The sequence below is a fragment of the Giraffa tippelskirchi genome, chromosome 6 (genome assembly GCF_054371585.1).
Source record: "Giraffa tippelskirchi isolate mGirTip1 chromosome 6, T2T-mGirTip1v1.2.pri, whole genome shotgun sequence".
NCBI classification, from domain to species: domain Eukaryota; kingdom Metazoa; phylum Chordata; class Mammalia; order Artiodactyla; family Giraffidae; genus Giraffa; species Giraffa tippelskirchi.
Genome location: NC_137280.1, coordinates 50,904,167 through 50,920,355, shown reverse-complemented (window position 1 = coordinate 50,920,355; position 16,189 = coordinate 50,904,167). Strand labels below are relative to the sequence as shown.

Sequence of the window (16,189 nt, the reverse complement as noted above, 5' to 3'; positions counted from 1 at the left end):
GCAATGTCTGATGCTATAAAGAGCAATATTGCATAGGAACCTGGAATGTTAGGTCCATGAATCAAGACAAATTGGAGGTGGTCCATCAGGAGATGGAAAGAGTGAATGTCGACATTTTAGGAACCAGAGAACTGAACTGGACTGGAATGGGTGAATTTAACTCAGATGACCATTATAACTACTACTGTGAGCAAGAATCCCTTAGAAGATATGGAGTAGCCATCATAGTCAACAAAAGAGTCTGAAATGCAGTATTGGATGCAATCTCAAAAAGGACAGAATGATCTCTGTTTGTTTCCAAGGCAAGCCATTCAATATCACAGTAATCCAGGTCTATGCCCCGACCAGTAATGCTGAAGAACCTGAAGTTGAACTGTTCTAAGAAGACCTACAAGACCTTCTAGAACTAACACCCAAAAAAGATGTCCTTTCATTATAGGGGACTGGAATGCAAAGGTAGGAAGTCAAGAAACACCTGGAGTGACAGGCAAATTTAGCCTTGAAGTACAGAATGAAGCAGGGAAAAGGCTAATAGAGTTCGGCCAAGAGAATGCACTGGTCATAGCAAACACCCTCTTCCAACAACACAAGAGAAGACTCTACACATGGACATCACCAGATGGTCAACACCGAAATCAGATTGATTATATTCTTGGCAGCCAAAGATGAGAAGCTCTATACAGTCAGCAAAAACAAGAATGGGAGCTGACTGTGGCTCAGATCATGAACTCCTTATGCCAAATGCAGACTTAAATTGAAAAAAGTAGGGAAAACCACTAGACCATTCAGGTATGACCTAAACCAAATCCCTTATGAGTATACAGTGGAAGTGAGAAATAGATTTAAGGGACTAGATCTGATAGACAGAGTGCCTAATGAAATATGGACGGAGGTTCGTGACATCCTGACAGGGATCAAGACCATCCCCAAGAAAAAGAAATGCAGAAGAGCAAAATGGCTGTCTGAAGAGGCCTTACAAATAGCTGTGAAAAGAAGAGAAGTGAAGAGTAAAGGAGAGAAGGAAAGATATACCCATTTGAATGCAGAGTTCCAAAGAATAGCAAGGAGAAATAAGAAAGCCTTCCTCAGTGATCAGTGCAAAGAAATAGAGGAAAACAATAGAATGGGAAAGACTAGCGATCTTTTCAAGAAAATTAGAGATACCAAGGGAACATTTCATGCAGACGTGGGCACAATAAAGGACAGAAATGGTATGGACTTAACGAAGCAGAAGATATTAAGAAGAGGTGGCAAGAATACACAGAAGATCTATACAAAAAAGATCTTCATGACCCAGATAATCATGATGGTGTGATCACTCACCTAGAGCCAGACATCCTGGAATGTGGAGTCAAGTGGGCCTTAGGAAGCATCACTATGAACAAAGCTAGTGGACATGAGTTTAAGTAAACTCTGGGAGTTGGTGATGGACAGGGAGGCCTGGCGTGCTGCCGTCCATGGGGTCGCAAAGAGTTGGACATGACTGAGTGACTGAACTGAACTGAACTGAACTGAAGATGTTTATATGATAAAGTCTGATAAGTGGTCTTCACTAGGGCTTAGAAAGTCTTCTTTTCCCAAATGTTATATACAGTTCCCAAGTATTTCCTTCTAGACTTAGATTGTTTTTTTATATAACATTTTTATCTATAAGGATTTACACTGGAATAGGTGTAAGGAAGGGGTTTAACTTAATTTTTAAGTTTTTTGATTAATCTTAATCCTAGCTATTGAATAGCACACCCTGAAATGCATTTTAGAAGATGGATAAATCAGTGCTGAGGGAATATTAGGGAAAGTGATGACAGAGCCACTTATTCATTTAATTGTTGTTGTTCAGTTGCTAAGTCGTGTCTGACTCTTTGTGGCCCCATGAACTGCAGCACACCAGGCTTCCCTGTCCTCCTCTATCTCCTGGAGTTTGCTCAAACTCATGTCCATTGAGTCAGTGATGCCATCCAACCCTCTCATCCTCTGCCTACCCCCTTCTTCTCCTGCCCTCAATCTTCCCAGCATTAGGGTCTTTTCCAATGAGTCGGCTCTTCACATTAAGTGGCCAAAGTATTCATTTAATACTGTTAAAAATCTGAGCTAATTTTTTATAAGTATGAGTAATATGAACTTGCAAAGAGAGAGAAGTCTCACTTCAATGACTATTTATTCAACTTTTCCTTCACCAGGGTTCCAAGCAGGCATAGGTGAGGGGACCAGCTTGTCATGTCCCCAGGATGGGACAAAGATTAGCCTGGTGTTTCTTCAGTGCTATGTGGGAGAAAAGGAAAAGTGATGTGCTAGCCAGGCTCAGGGCAATTCTTGTTGAGCACAAAAGTTGGATGGAAGATTTTGGAAAATACCTCCCACTGCTAACGAATTCTAACAATACAGTCATAAAGATGATTTCTTCTGCTTCAATAATATTAGAGTTTAGGAATTTAAAGATATTTAATGGAGATCATTAACATCGTGAAAAAACTTGAAAGATTAAGCTAATGCCAACTGAAATGTCATTAATTGGGAGGAGTAATTAATCCTTGATGCCTTAATCCAGGGACTCATTAAGGATTTGGAAGAAATTACGAACAACTAGTTCCATTAACTGAATGAGGTTTTAATTAAGATATTCTCAGGAAAGCAAGAGGACAGGGCAACTTTTAAGATTTTAAGACTTTTGGAGGGGGAATTCAGTCCTGAAAGAGATGTAGAGAAGAGAGGACCTGACTCAGAAGCTATGAAAGAAACATCTTGAGAGATGTATTCATTTAATATTTTCTGTTAAAAAAGAAAGCCTGAGCACATTCTGAAATATTTCTCTCTGGTCAGAGTCTGGTATTGTTGAGTACTTTGGTAAAAAGTTCAATTTCTTGATTGTTCTTGTGTTTTCCTTTTCCTATAATACATTTCTGTAACTTTGCAAAAAATTGAGTGTCTTAATTACAACACCTTCCAAAAGAAAGTTGGCCACATTTAATAATTTTGTTTTTATATATGTATATACAATTGATATGTATATACAATTGATACAGGCTTCCCTTGTGGCTCAGCTGGTAAAGAATCTGCCTGCAATGCAGGAGACCTGAGTTCGATCCCTGGGTTAGGAAGATCCCCGGGAGAGGGAAAGGCTACCCACTCCAGTATTCTGGCCTGGAGAATTCCATGGACTGTATACTCCATGGGGTTGCAAAGAGTTGACACGACTGAGCGACTTTCACTGATCACTGATACAATTGACATATACAGATACAGTGTATATCTGTATCTATATAATTGATTATTAATTCCAATTGATTTTATCTCTGTATTTTTCACATTTCCATTTTTTTCTCTCTATCCCCAGAGTTGCCACTTCAGTTTGGGACCTCATCAGTTCTTTTTCAAAAGACAAAACAGCTTTTTAAACTGTTCTTTCTGCCTTGTTCTAAATTCTTTTAAAGATTCCATACCGTCTTCTTAAAAATCAAATCTATTAATATACATCATTCTCTTTTAAGTTGAATAAATATTTTTTCATGATAAGCTGGAAAAGTAAAAATTTATTTGAGCTTATTAGAAAATTTCAAAAATATGAAGAAGAAAATAAAAATTAACCTTAATTCCTCAGTCCAGACAGAATCATAATTCATATTTTGGTATTTTTCCTTTTCACCTTTTGTCAAAATATAACTCACGCACCATATGATTCACTCATTTAAAGTGTACATTTAATGGTTTTTAGCATATTCACAGAGCTGTGTAATCATCACCACAATCTAACTTTAGAACACTTTTATCATGCCCGCCCCGAGCCCCATACCCACTGCCAGTCACTCCTCATTCATCACTTCTCCACTCCTTTCAGAGCCACAGGAAACTGCTCATCTACATTCTGTTTGGATAGATTTTCCAATTCTGGATGTTTTATATGAATGGAATTAAGCAATATGTGATCCTTTGTGACTGGCTTCTTTCACTTAGCATATTGTTTTCAAGGCTTGTCCATGCTGTAGCAGCTATCATGACTCCATTCCTTTTTAATGGTTGAATAATACTCCACTGTGTGACTACCCCAATTTTTTTCATTTTTTAGTTGCTGGCCATTTGAGTTCTTCCCACTTTTGACAATTACGAAGAATCTTGCTATGAACATTCATGTACACATTTTTTTTCCAAAGTGGCTGCACCATTTTATATTCCTCCCAGCAATGTATGAGGTCTCAATTTCTCCACATCCTTGTTAACCCTAGCTGTTGTCTCTCTCTCTTTTTTTAGTTATATCCACATTTGTTGGTGTAATGCAGTATTTCACTGAGGTTTTGCTTCGCATTTCCCTAGTGACTACCGACACTAAGGATCTTTCCCTGTGCTTAGTGGCCATTTACACCCCTTTTTGGAGAATTGTCTATTCAAATCCTTTTCTGATTTTGAGTTATTTGTCTTTTTATTATTGACCTGTAATACACGTGTATATTCTGAATACAATTCCCTTATCTGATATATCACTTGTAAATTTTTCTCCGTTTTAGTAAGCTGTTTTCCATTTATTGATAGAATCCTTTGAAGCATGAAAGTTTTTAATTTTGATGAAGTCTAATTTATCAACTTTTCTCTTTTCTTGTTTGCACTTTGGTATCACACACAAAAAATGTGTAGCCCAAGGTCTTAAAAGTTCACTTCTATACTTTTTTCTAAGAATTTCACATTTAGGTCTATGGTTCATTTTGAATTAATTTTTGTGTATAGCGTAAAGTAGGGTTCCAACTTCAATCTTTTGCATAAGATATCCACTTGTTCAGGCATCATTTATTGAAAATACTACCCTTTCAAAAAAAAAAATACTACTCTTTCCCTATTATATGGTATTGCTTCCCTTGTTTGAAATCAATTGATCATTAATGTATGAATTTCTTCCTGGGTCCTCAATTTTACTCCATTGATCTATATTTCTATACTATGCTAGTATAATATTATCTTGACTATTGTGGCTTTGAAATAAGTTTTACATTGTGAAATGTGAGTTGTCCAACTTTATTCTTCTTTTTCTATATTGTTTTGGCTATCCTAGGTCCCATGCATTTTCATATGAATTTCAGGATCTGCTTGTCAATTTTTGAAAAAAAAAATGGACTTGGATTTTAATAAGGACTACACTGAATCTCTAGACATGTTTGGGGAGTTCTGCCATCATAATAATATTGTCTTCCAATACATCAACACGACATGTCTTCCCATTGATTTAGATATTTAGGTACTTGCAAAAATATTTTATACTTTTTGTTGTATAAGCCTTGTACTTCTTTTGTTAAATTTATCTCTAGGTAATATTTTAAATCAAACTAGCTTTTCATTGCTAGTATACTGAAATATAATTAATTTTGTATATTAATCTTGTATCTTAACAACCTTGAAGAACTCATTTATTCTAAAAACTGGACTGCTTAGGATTTTATAAACACTAGACCATGTCAACTGCAAACAGATAGTTTTACTGTTTGTCCCATCTAAGTGCATTTTTTTCCTTGGTTAATAGCTCTAACTAGAACCTCTAGTACAATACTGAACAGAGGTGGTAAGAATAGACATTCCTGTCTTGCTCCTAGTCTTAGAGGAAAGCATTCAGTCTTTCACCACTAGGTATGAGGCTAGTTGTACATTTTGTAGATGCCCTACATCAGGTTGGGGCTTCCCTGGTGGCTCAGACAGTAAAGAATCTGCCCGCAGTGTGGGAGACCCAGGTTCGATCCCTGAGTTGGGAAGATCCCCTAGAGAAGAAAATGGCTACCCACTCCAGTATTCTTGCCTGGAGGATTCCATGGACAGAGGAGCCTGGTGGGCTACAGTCCATGGGATTGCAAAGAGTCGGACACGACTGAACGACTAACACTTTTGCATTGTATCAGGTTAAGGAAATTCCTATTCTTAGCTTGGTCAGTCAGTCACCATCTCCTTCAAAAATCCTTCAGTACAACTCTATTTCTTATCAGACCAAGTTCAAGCTCCATGGCCTAGGACTGAAGACCCTCCTAGAACTTCCCCTGCTTACTTCTCCAGCCTCATCTCTGGACACTCCCCCTGCACCTCCTTTTCCAACCTCATCTCCAAAATGTTGAGCTTTACCTATTGAAAACTGCATGCAGGTCCTAACATTCCATGTTCTTCATGTCTCTGTTTTTATCTCCTACTTTATCCCTACTCTTTACCTCCTAACTATACTTCAAGACACCTCAAGACCATTAATTTCAAAAAAAAAAAAATCAATTAACTAGACCTGGTTTAAGTGCCCTTCATCTATATTCTTATAACACACTGCACGTATTACTATGCTAGAGTTTAACACAGTGTTCTGCATTATCAACTGAGGTTTCTGACTCTCCAAGCAGGATAATTTCTTATAGGCAGGGGCCATATCTTAACCATCTTTCATCCTCAGTGCCTGGAACTCACTTAGTAATTTGATGGACAGATAGATAGATGGATGTTGAGGCTTATGTCACTTTTAAATATGGAGCATACATAAATGAATAAAATATTCACACAATCCTAAAGTTCTTAGAAGCCATAAAAAGTAAGAGACCCTAAAGGAAAATGGAGTTGTTCCAGGGTCTATGGAATATAAATGTAGGAAAATATGAATGGCAAATTAAAAGACATGTCAAGCAAATATGAAAAGTGTTCATTTTACAGATTTTTGTCTCAATTACTAGAAACAATGGTCTCTAGGAAACACTTTCCTGGGGACTTTTATCCCCTACTTCTCCTATCCCCTCACCAACAATACCCACCACCAGTTATTATTATATATTCCATTCAACTCAAAAATATGGTAGAATATATACTAGGTAATCAAACATGTTCATGTTCAAAAGAAGTAAGACTTGCAGCCTTTAATTGCAATAAAAGCCAGTTTCACCAAATGGTTGAAATGCTCACACAAAAGATTCAGTGAGACATTAAAACAGTCAATACTAAATGTTAAAATGGGTAGGACAGACAACAGCCGTTCAGTGGAGAGAGACTCATTCACAATTATCGATTGGTGTTAGCAATATGCTAGTTACTGGGTTGGATGTTGAATATATAACGTGGAATGATTCACAATCTGTGTTCAAGGAATTTATCTAGTGCGGGAGTAAAGCAAGTTAACATATAAGTTATAGCTATTCATTCAGCAAATACTATCACAGATACCATTCTAGGAATGCTCGTAATATAGCAATGAATTAAAAAGACCAACATCTCTGTCCAGACAGAGCACGCATTCTAGTTGAGAGAGGAAGACACTAAGCAGATAGATAAATTATGTAGTATGATTTAAAAAAATACTAAAGAAAAGAAAAAACAGATTAGGGTAATTGAGAATGCTGGGGCATAGATGAGAAAGGGGGGCAATCTGAAGGAGAGTCACTGTGATTGGCCTCATTGAGATGGTGGCATTGAGGCTAAGACCTGAAAGGAGGGAAGGTTGTTAGCTGTACAGCCATAGAGGGAAGGATGCTTTAGGTGGAGGTGGCAGGCAAGCCAAGCCAGAACCCTGAGGTGAGAGTGCCTGCAGTGTTCACAGAACGGCATAAACCAAAAAAAGCTCTAGTTCTGAGGTCAAGTGACTAAGAGCAGTGGTAGGAGATGCGGTCAGATAGGGTGGGGTGCCCTATGGGCCTTGGAAGGACTTGTCTCAGAAAATGGGGAACAACCGGGGGGTCTTTGAATAGAAGAGTGATGCAATCAAATTGACGTTTTAAACACACTACTCTGGCTGCCTGTGCAGAAGAGACTGAAGGCACAAGAACTTACGCAGGGCAGCAGGCTGGCAGATGACTGGCACAGTTGAGGCTTGAGATTATTCTACTAACTGAGATCTGAGTGAAGACAGTAAGGGAGTAGATATATTTTAAGTTAGAGCCACCAGAATTGGATGTATGATTCTTGAAACAGAGAGGATTCAAGACGGATTCAGAGTTTTGGTGGGGGCTAAAACCTAGGAGATGGGGAAGGATGCAGAGGCAGGCACAGACTGCAGGTGAGTCTGACTGGGGACAGGGTCAGGAGCTCAGTTGCATACACTGGAAGCTTGAAATCTCCTAAGTGGAGATTCATGCCGGCAGCTGGGTATGTAAGCACCGAGGCAGAGCTGAGCAGAGGATTCTATGGGAACATGTAGGAAGGGCACCCATACGAGGCTTCCTGGATAAATGACAAACACTGTCTCTCGAAAGGAGGCTATGTGTGATTAAGAGGGCTTCAGGAGGTAAAGTGGGCATCGAACAGGCAAAATTTGGCTAAAGAGAGAATAGAAAGACATAGGAAATATCTAAGTAAGATCCTTAGAATAGGAACAAGCATGGTGAGTTTGTGAGAGTAAGCTGAGTCCTACTGAGGTAAGGCGTGCTTACTGGAAACACTGGAGCATAAAAATGAGTGACTTGGGGCAAGAACTTTGGATACCTGGATGGCTAGATTCCTCATCTAGGAAATCAATATGAGTCCACTGATCAAATCCTGGGTCCCTCCCCAGTCAGTGTTCACGTTTCCATCCCAGCATTTTATCCTAAGAGTCTGTTTACTTTTCTCTCCATCTTCCTAGATTGCAAATTTCTTGAAAGCAAGGACCTTATATATTGATTTTTATCTATCACAATAATTCATAGTGGAATTTTTTTAAATGTTTTTTCATAGAGTGAATCGTATTTGACATACACACCTCCTTATCATACTTTCATTTCAATGCTTTTGGCGGATTTTAATTAAAAGAGAAATCCTTGTCTTTACTGAATAGGTGAAAGATCCATTACAATTAGCCTACCTTGTAATAAATAACCCACTAGAAAGATCGCAGAGAACGGGATTTTTCAAAACAGCAACTATCAAGTGACTAAAGAGCTCAGTGCCCTTCATGCTGTTGCGAAGGAAACTTTGGAAATGTGAAGGCAGAGAACACAGGTCAGGTTGATATGAATTAATTAAAGAGAGGGAAAGAGGGGTGGATTTGCTAAGGGCATTTGTCTAGGCTGCTTGCATACCTTATTAGGATGAAACAACTAATGTGCTAACTATGCCTTAGATAATAAGAACTTAAGCATCTGATGCATATCTCTTCAGAGATTCGGTCAGAAGAGCCCTAGGCTCAGCCCGTCCACATGAGACCTGAGATGTCAGCTGTCCTTTGTAGGGAAGATTCAGTGTCAAGCTGAAGCCTCAGCCTGACAAAATGAGTGGGATGGACTACCCTGGGTGGCTTAAACCAACCAGTTACCATGACGCAGGGGTGGCCACCAGGACCAAACGGCAGCTCTGCTCAACACGTGCTACGGGGAAATGGCTGCCACTTAAGCCGCCAACTGGGTATGCGGCAATGTCACAAAGGACTCTCCAGGGGCAGGGAGCGTATGCACAAATTCATCTGAAAATACGTCTGTGTTAATTAGTGTCCTAGCCTTGCCTCTAGCTCTGCCTCTTCTGACTTAAAAATGTTCTCACTCATCTTCCGTGAAATGACAGGATTGCTTTGTTCATTTTGGAGACAGCATCTGAGAAAGCCCCAAATGTGAGTATCCATGGTTTGCCTTTCAGTTGTTCTTTCACAAAAACAGGAGGGTGTTACATGTAAAAAGCAGCTAGTTCAGCTCCCTAGTCAAACAAGGAACCAGGGCATTTCCTCAAAACGACCCATTGTGTCTCAGTGCCCAGCACATGTGCTTCACCTGTACCACCCATTTCTCACACAATATTAAAATGATGTGTATTCAAGGGTCAAGACTTAATAGAGTTTCTGGTTTTTTCTACTTTACCCAGGACACCCTTATGTAGAACTGACATAGGTTTCTCTCCTGGGGCTGGCATTGTGGAAGGCAAAGAGTTCTAACACAGTCTGCTGCCACTGCCTTGACTTCTGTTGCACCATTGGTGCGAGCAGCAACACAGTGAATGAGGCAAATAATCTTAATACTATCATAAAAATAATTTTGACCTTGTGGCCTCAAAGATCCCTGCAGGATAACAGGTCACAGTTAAGAACTGCTGCTGTCTACAAATTCTTTTGTGTATCTTGACATTCTTGGGTCAAAGGCTTTAAATATTTTAAGGTACCTGATACATATTAGAAATTGCCCTTTAGACATGATCCATCAGTTTGCATTTTCCTCTGTAAGGTATGCACCTCCCTGGTGGCTCAGACGGTAAAGAATCTGCCTGCAATGCAGGAGACCTGGGTTCTGTTAAAAAGCACAGATATGAACTGGATGCCGCTGACTCCAAGTTGCTTGAAAAGAATCAGATATTTGTGGAATGCCAAACACCATTCTGGGGTCTCAGGACTCAGAAGTATGTCCATTTTAGATTGAAATTCTCCCACATTCCCAAGAGTGGAATTGCTGGTGTCGGTTCATAACCTCGGGATCTTGTGGGGTAAAATATGAAAGCCGTCCCATAGAAAGCAAGGAGAGATCCAAGAAAGATGTGGATGGGGCTGGATTGAGAGTTGAACTCATTGAACAGATATCTAAAGAGATGCAGCATGGAGCAATAGGAGAAGAAGCATTTTAATTGACTCTAAATCAGACTCTTTGCAGTCAGGATCCAGGAATGTAGAATATATAATCAGATTGTCATTGAAGAGATTTTCAAAGAAGCTCTGAGCACAGGGAACACCTCTATTCTCCATTCCAGACAGCTTTTTGGTTGCACAAATTCTCCTTGATGGCACATCATGAGTTTCTTCCCATGATGGGCCTTAGGAAGCATCACTACAAACAAAGCTAGTGGAGGTGATGGAATTCCAGTTGAGCTATTTTAAATCCTAAAAGATGATGCTGTGAAAGTGCTGCACTCAATATGACAGCAAATTTGGAAAACTCAGAAATGGCCACTGGACGGGAAAAGATCAACTTTCATTCCAATCCCCAAGAAAGGCAATGCCAAAGAATGCTCAAACTACTGCACAATTGCACTCATCTCACACACTGGCAAAGTAATGCTCAAAATTCTCGAAGTTAGGCTTCAACAGTACATGAACCGTGAACTTCAGATGTTCAAGCTGGATTTAGAAAAGGCAGAGGAACCAGAGATCAAATTGCCAACATCCATTGGATCATCAAAAAAGCACCAGAGTTTCAGAAAAACATCTGCTTTATTGACTATGCCAAAGCCTTTCACTGTGCAGATCACAGCAAACTGTGGAAAATTCTGAAAGAGATGGGCATACCAGATCACCTGACCTGCCTCTTGAGAAATCTGTATGCAGGTCAGGAAGCAACAGTTAGAACTGGACATGGAACAACAGACTGGTTTCAAATAGGAAAAGGAGTATGTCAAGGCTGTATATTGTCACCCTGCTTATTTAACCCATGCAGAGTACATCCAGAAAAGGCAATGGCAACCCAGTCCAGTACTCTTGCCTGGAAAATCCCATGGACGGAGGAACCTGGTAGGCTGCAGTCCATAGGGTCGCTAAGAGTTGGACGCGACTGCGTGACTTCACTTTTCATTTTCACGCATTGGAGAAGGAAATGGCAACCCACTCCAGTGTTCTTGCCTGGAGAATCCCAGGGATGGCAGAGCCTTGGTGGGCTGCTGTCTATGGGATCGCACAGAGTCGGACATGACTGAAGCAACTTAGCAGCAGCAGCAGCAGAGTACATCATGAGAAACGCTGGGCTGGATGAAGCACAAGCTGGAATCAAGATTGCCAGCAGAAATATCAATAATCTCAGATATCCAGATGCTACCACCCTTATGGCAGAAAGTGAAGAACTAAAGAGCCTCTTGATGAAAGTGAAAGACGAGAGTGAAAAAGTTGGCTTAAAGCTCAACATTCAGAAAACTAAGATCATGGCATCCGGTCCCATCACTTCATGGGAAATAGATGGGGAAACAATGGAAACAGTGAGAGCCTTTATTTTTTTGGGCTCCAAAATCACTGCTGATGGTGACTGCAGCCATGAAATTAAAAGACGCTTGTTCCTTAGAAGAAAAGCTATGACCTAGACAGCAACCTAGACAGCTTATTAAAAAGCAGAGACATTTCTTTGCCAACAAAGGTCCATCTAGTCAAGGCTATGGTTGTTCCAGTAGTCATATATGGATGTGAGAGTTGAGACTATAAAGAAAGCTGAGCACCGAAGAATTGATGCTTTTGAACTGTGGTGTTTGGAGAAGACTCTTGAGAGTCCCTTGGACTGCAAGGAGATCCAACCAGTCCATCCCAAAGGAAATCAGTCTTGAATATTCACTGGAAGGACTGATGCTGAAGCTGAAACGCCAATACTTTGGCCACCTGATTCAAAGAACTGACTCATGTGAAAAGACCCTGATGCTGGGGAAGATTGAAGGTGGGAGGAGAATGGGACGACAGAGGATGAGATGGTTGGATGGCATTGCCAACTCGATGGACATGAGTTTGAGGAAACTCCGGGAGTTGGTGATGGACAGAGAAGCCTGGCGTGCTGCAGTCCATGGGGTCGCAAAGAGTCGGACACAACTGAGCGACTGAACGGGAACTGATCCCATTGTTTATTGCAGCACAATTTACAATAGCTAGAACATGGAAGCAACCTAGATGCCATTGACAGATGAATGGATCAAGAAGTTGTGGTACATATACACAATGTAATATTACTCAGCCATAAAAAGGAACACATTTGAGTCAGTTCTGATGAGGTGGATGAACCTAGAACCTATTATACAAAGTGAAGTGAGTCAGAAAGAGAAAGATAAATATTGTGTTCTAACATGTATATATATGGAATCTAGAAGAATGGTACTAAAGAACTTATTTACAGGGCAGCAATGGAGAAACAGACATAGAGAATAGACTTATGGACATGGGGAGAGGGAAGGAGAGGGTGAGATGTATCAAAAGAGTAACATGGAAACTTACATTACTATATGTAAAATAGATGGCCAACAGAAATTTGCTGTATGGCTCAGGAAACACAAACGGTGGCTCTGTACCAACCTAGAGGGGTGGGATGGGGAGGAAGATGGGAGGGAGGTTCTGAAGGGAGGGGATATATGTATACCTATGGCTGATTCATGCTGAGGTTTGACAGAAAACAACAAAATTCTAGAAAGCAATTATCCTTCAATAAAAAAATTAATTAAAAAGAAAAAGAAGCACAGATATTATTTGTATTTTTAAAAGTAACTCGTTATTGTCTCAGGACTATTAATATTGTCAATGTAGCTTTCTGGTTAGGATTTACTAAACCAACACATCAATAAACTCTGGTTGTTTATACAATTTAGTATATGTGCTGCCGAAGTGAGCACAAGTTGTTTATACAATTTAAAAGTCTATTTTCACACTGATAAAAATGGCATTTGAAATTGGAATAAAGCATCTAAAGAAATACTGCACTGCTGATGACAAAGAATTCTGTGCAATTGATTTTTAAATCAGTTATTGGAGGAAAAATAAATTCAGTTTAGCACAAGTTCCATTGATTCTCAAGAGAAAATTACATGTATAATAAATAACTCTTCTGATAGTCAAGTAAGTCTTTTCAGTTAAATGAGCTTTTTAGTGTATTTTGGGCCTTCTTAACCAACACTAAAATTGTAAAAGAAAGCTGTTTTTTAAATTCAAAATTTCTAATATATCAATAATAGTCCTAAGTATGAGAAAGGTCTCCTGGAGGAGGAAATGGCAACCCATTCCAGTATTCTCGCCTGGAAAATCCTGTGGACATAGGTGCCTGGCAGGTTACAGTCCATGGGGTTGCAAAAGAGTCAGACAGGACTTAGCAACTAAACAACAGTAAAATGATAGAAAGAGTGATGACTGAACAAGTAAGGGTCAACCTAGAGGCTTTTCTTTGCCAAATTGAGTGTTTTTAAAAGGCAGTGCCCATGTCTAAGAAGAGTTACTTGAATTTATTCATTCACTGAATGAATATTTGTAAAATGCTTTTCGTTTGCTAGGTTTTATGTACACAAAACCCAATTAGACATGGACTCTAATCCTTCATTTATTCATTCACTAAATATTTATTGAGTCTTATTATGGGTCAGACCCTGTTCCAGGCACTGAGAATATGTGGGAGGACAAGACAGACCAGGTCCCTGCTCTTCTGTTACCTACAGTCTAGGGTGGTAGAGAGAAGAGGGATAATAAATGATAAATAAGTAAACAGGACAGCTTCCCAGGTGGCGCTAGTGGTAAGGAACCCGCTTGCCAACGCAGGAGACATGAGACACAGGTACAATCCCTGGATCAGGGAGATCCCCTAGAGGAGGGCACAGCAGCCCACTTCAGTATTCTTGCCTGGGAAATCCCGTGGACAGAGGAGGCTGGCGGGCTACAGTCCATGGGATTGCAAAGAATCAGGACACGACTGAAGTGACTTAGCACACAGGCATGCAAACAAGGCCATTTCAGACAGTGATAAGTGCACTCTAGAAGGTAAAACTAGAGGCGGTGATAGAATAATGGGGTAGGGGGAAGAAACAGAAGTGCATCTCAAGAGATAAAATTTGAGCTTACATCTAAATGACACTGAGAAGCCAGACATTCAAACATCTGGAACAGGGACTTCTAGGCAGAGGAAACAGCAAGTGCAAAGGCCTTTAGGAGAGATTCATGTCAATGTATGGCAAAACAAATACAATATTGTAAAGTTAAAAAATAGATAAACAAACTAATTAAAAAAAAATCAGGTTGGAAAGACAAATGGAAGCTTCCTCCTTCCTCCCACCCTGCACCCCACCTCTTCTAGGTATGTTCCATGAGATGGTAGAATCTGACCCATGTCTCATCTCTAGACCTAGAAATTGACTCACCAGGACAGGGCTCTGTCAGGGTTTCATACTCCTGCAGTAAGCCACAGACTTGACATCATTTCATCTATACAGATGCACTGAGAAATTTTTATAGTTTGCATGGAAGGATTCTAGAATCAAACCATATATAAACCACTGTTTATAACGAGGAAACTAAGCTTGGGAATACAAGTGCAAATACCTGAGATCCTGGTGCTATTCATCTCAGTGAGAGACACTGCCTTCACCTCTGTTGATCTACTTGGGTGTCACGAGCAGGTTGAGAACAGTGATCTATAGAGGAAAACATGCAGTGCGTTAAGAAAACCTGACGTCTTGGAGATAGATATTCAGAGTTAATGGGAAACGGTGGTCTCCATATTGTTGACAGAACACCCCCAATCCTCAGGCCACTCATCAGCACAGTTATTAATCTTTTTCTCCAAGTCAAAGGAAGAAATACATCAAACTTAAAAGCCCTAACAGGAACAGAAAACAAAAAAGGAGAGAGTAATCTGTAAGAAGCAGTTTTCAGTTTGGTTTTGGTTTTCATTAAGAGGACTTTCTCAATGATACTACTAAAATAAGACATATTTCAATATGACTGACACGTAATATATATAAGTTTTGAATAGGCAATCCCTTCACATTGCATATAAATCAAACAATATAAAAGGGTATTTATCAAATGTTTTTGCCTTATTCTATCCTTCACTTCCACAAGGGTAACTTCTTTTCTTAGTTTCTTGTGTCTGTGTAACAGAAATAGGAATATATATTCATATTTTCCCCTTTTAGTCAAATATTATATACCCTATACAGTATTCTCTATCTTGTTTTATTATTTAAACAATATGTCTTGAGGATCTCAGCATATCATTTCACAGAAAGCATATCTTTCTATAACAACATGAAGAGAACTTTCTCTTTTTTTCTTTTTTTACATGCACAGAGTATTCTATTTTGTGGATGTACCACAGTTTGCTAAACATAGTCTTTTATAAATGGATATTTGGTCCAATTCCAATCTTTTTCTGTTATGACCAATGCAGCAAGGAACAAGTTTATACATGCAATATTTTGCACATGTACAATTACATCTGCAAAATAAATTCTCAGGAGTAGGATTTTTGTATAAATTAAAAAAACTATCCGCTTGTAATTTGTAAATATGCAGAAATATTCCTCCACGGGGAATGCATGACAGTATCCACTACCATCAATCATTATGAGCACACCTATTATCAAAGGCCTTGCTAAGGCCAGAATGTATTTTCAATCTTCTAGATTTCTGACAGAAAAAATGGATTTCATTCCATTTTTGATGGAATGAAAAATGTTGTCTCAGTGAAATATTAATTTGCATTTCTCTGTAACTGAGGTGGGGCATCTTTTCATATGTTTAACCAGAATTTGTCTTTCCTTTTCTATTAATTTTCTGTTCATATCCTTTCACTGTTTTCTC

At 39.3% G+C, this 16,189-nt stretch overlaps 1 protein-coding gene and 1 long non-coding RNA gene across 4 annotated transcripts in view; one reads left to right on the top strand and one right to left on the bottom strand.

The window, feature by feature from the left end:
* CLVS1 (clavesin 1) overlaps positions 1-16,189 on the top strand; it is a 190,630-nt gene that overhangs the window by 112,585 nt on the left and 61,856 nt on the right. The gene's annotated exons all lie outside the window — the stretch shown is intronic.
* The window catches only part of LOC145510318 (uncharacterized), a 40,424-nt gene that overhangs the window by 22,800 nt on the left and 1,435 nt on the right, over positions 1-16,189 (bottom strand). Inside the window, exon 2 of the long non-coding RNA XR_014056955.1 lies at positions 14,927-15,018. This is a non-coding gene — a long non-coding RNA (uncharacterized LOC145510318). The remainder of the gene's footprint in view (positions 1-14,926; positions 15,019-16,189) is intronic.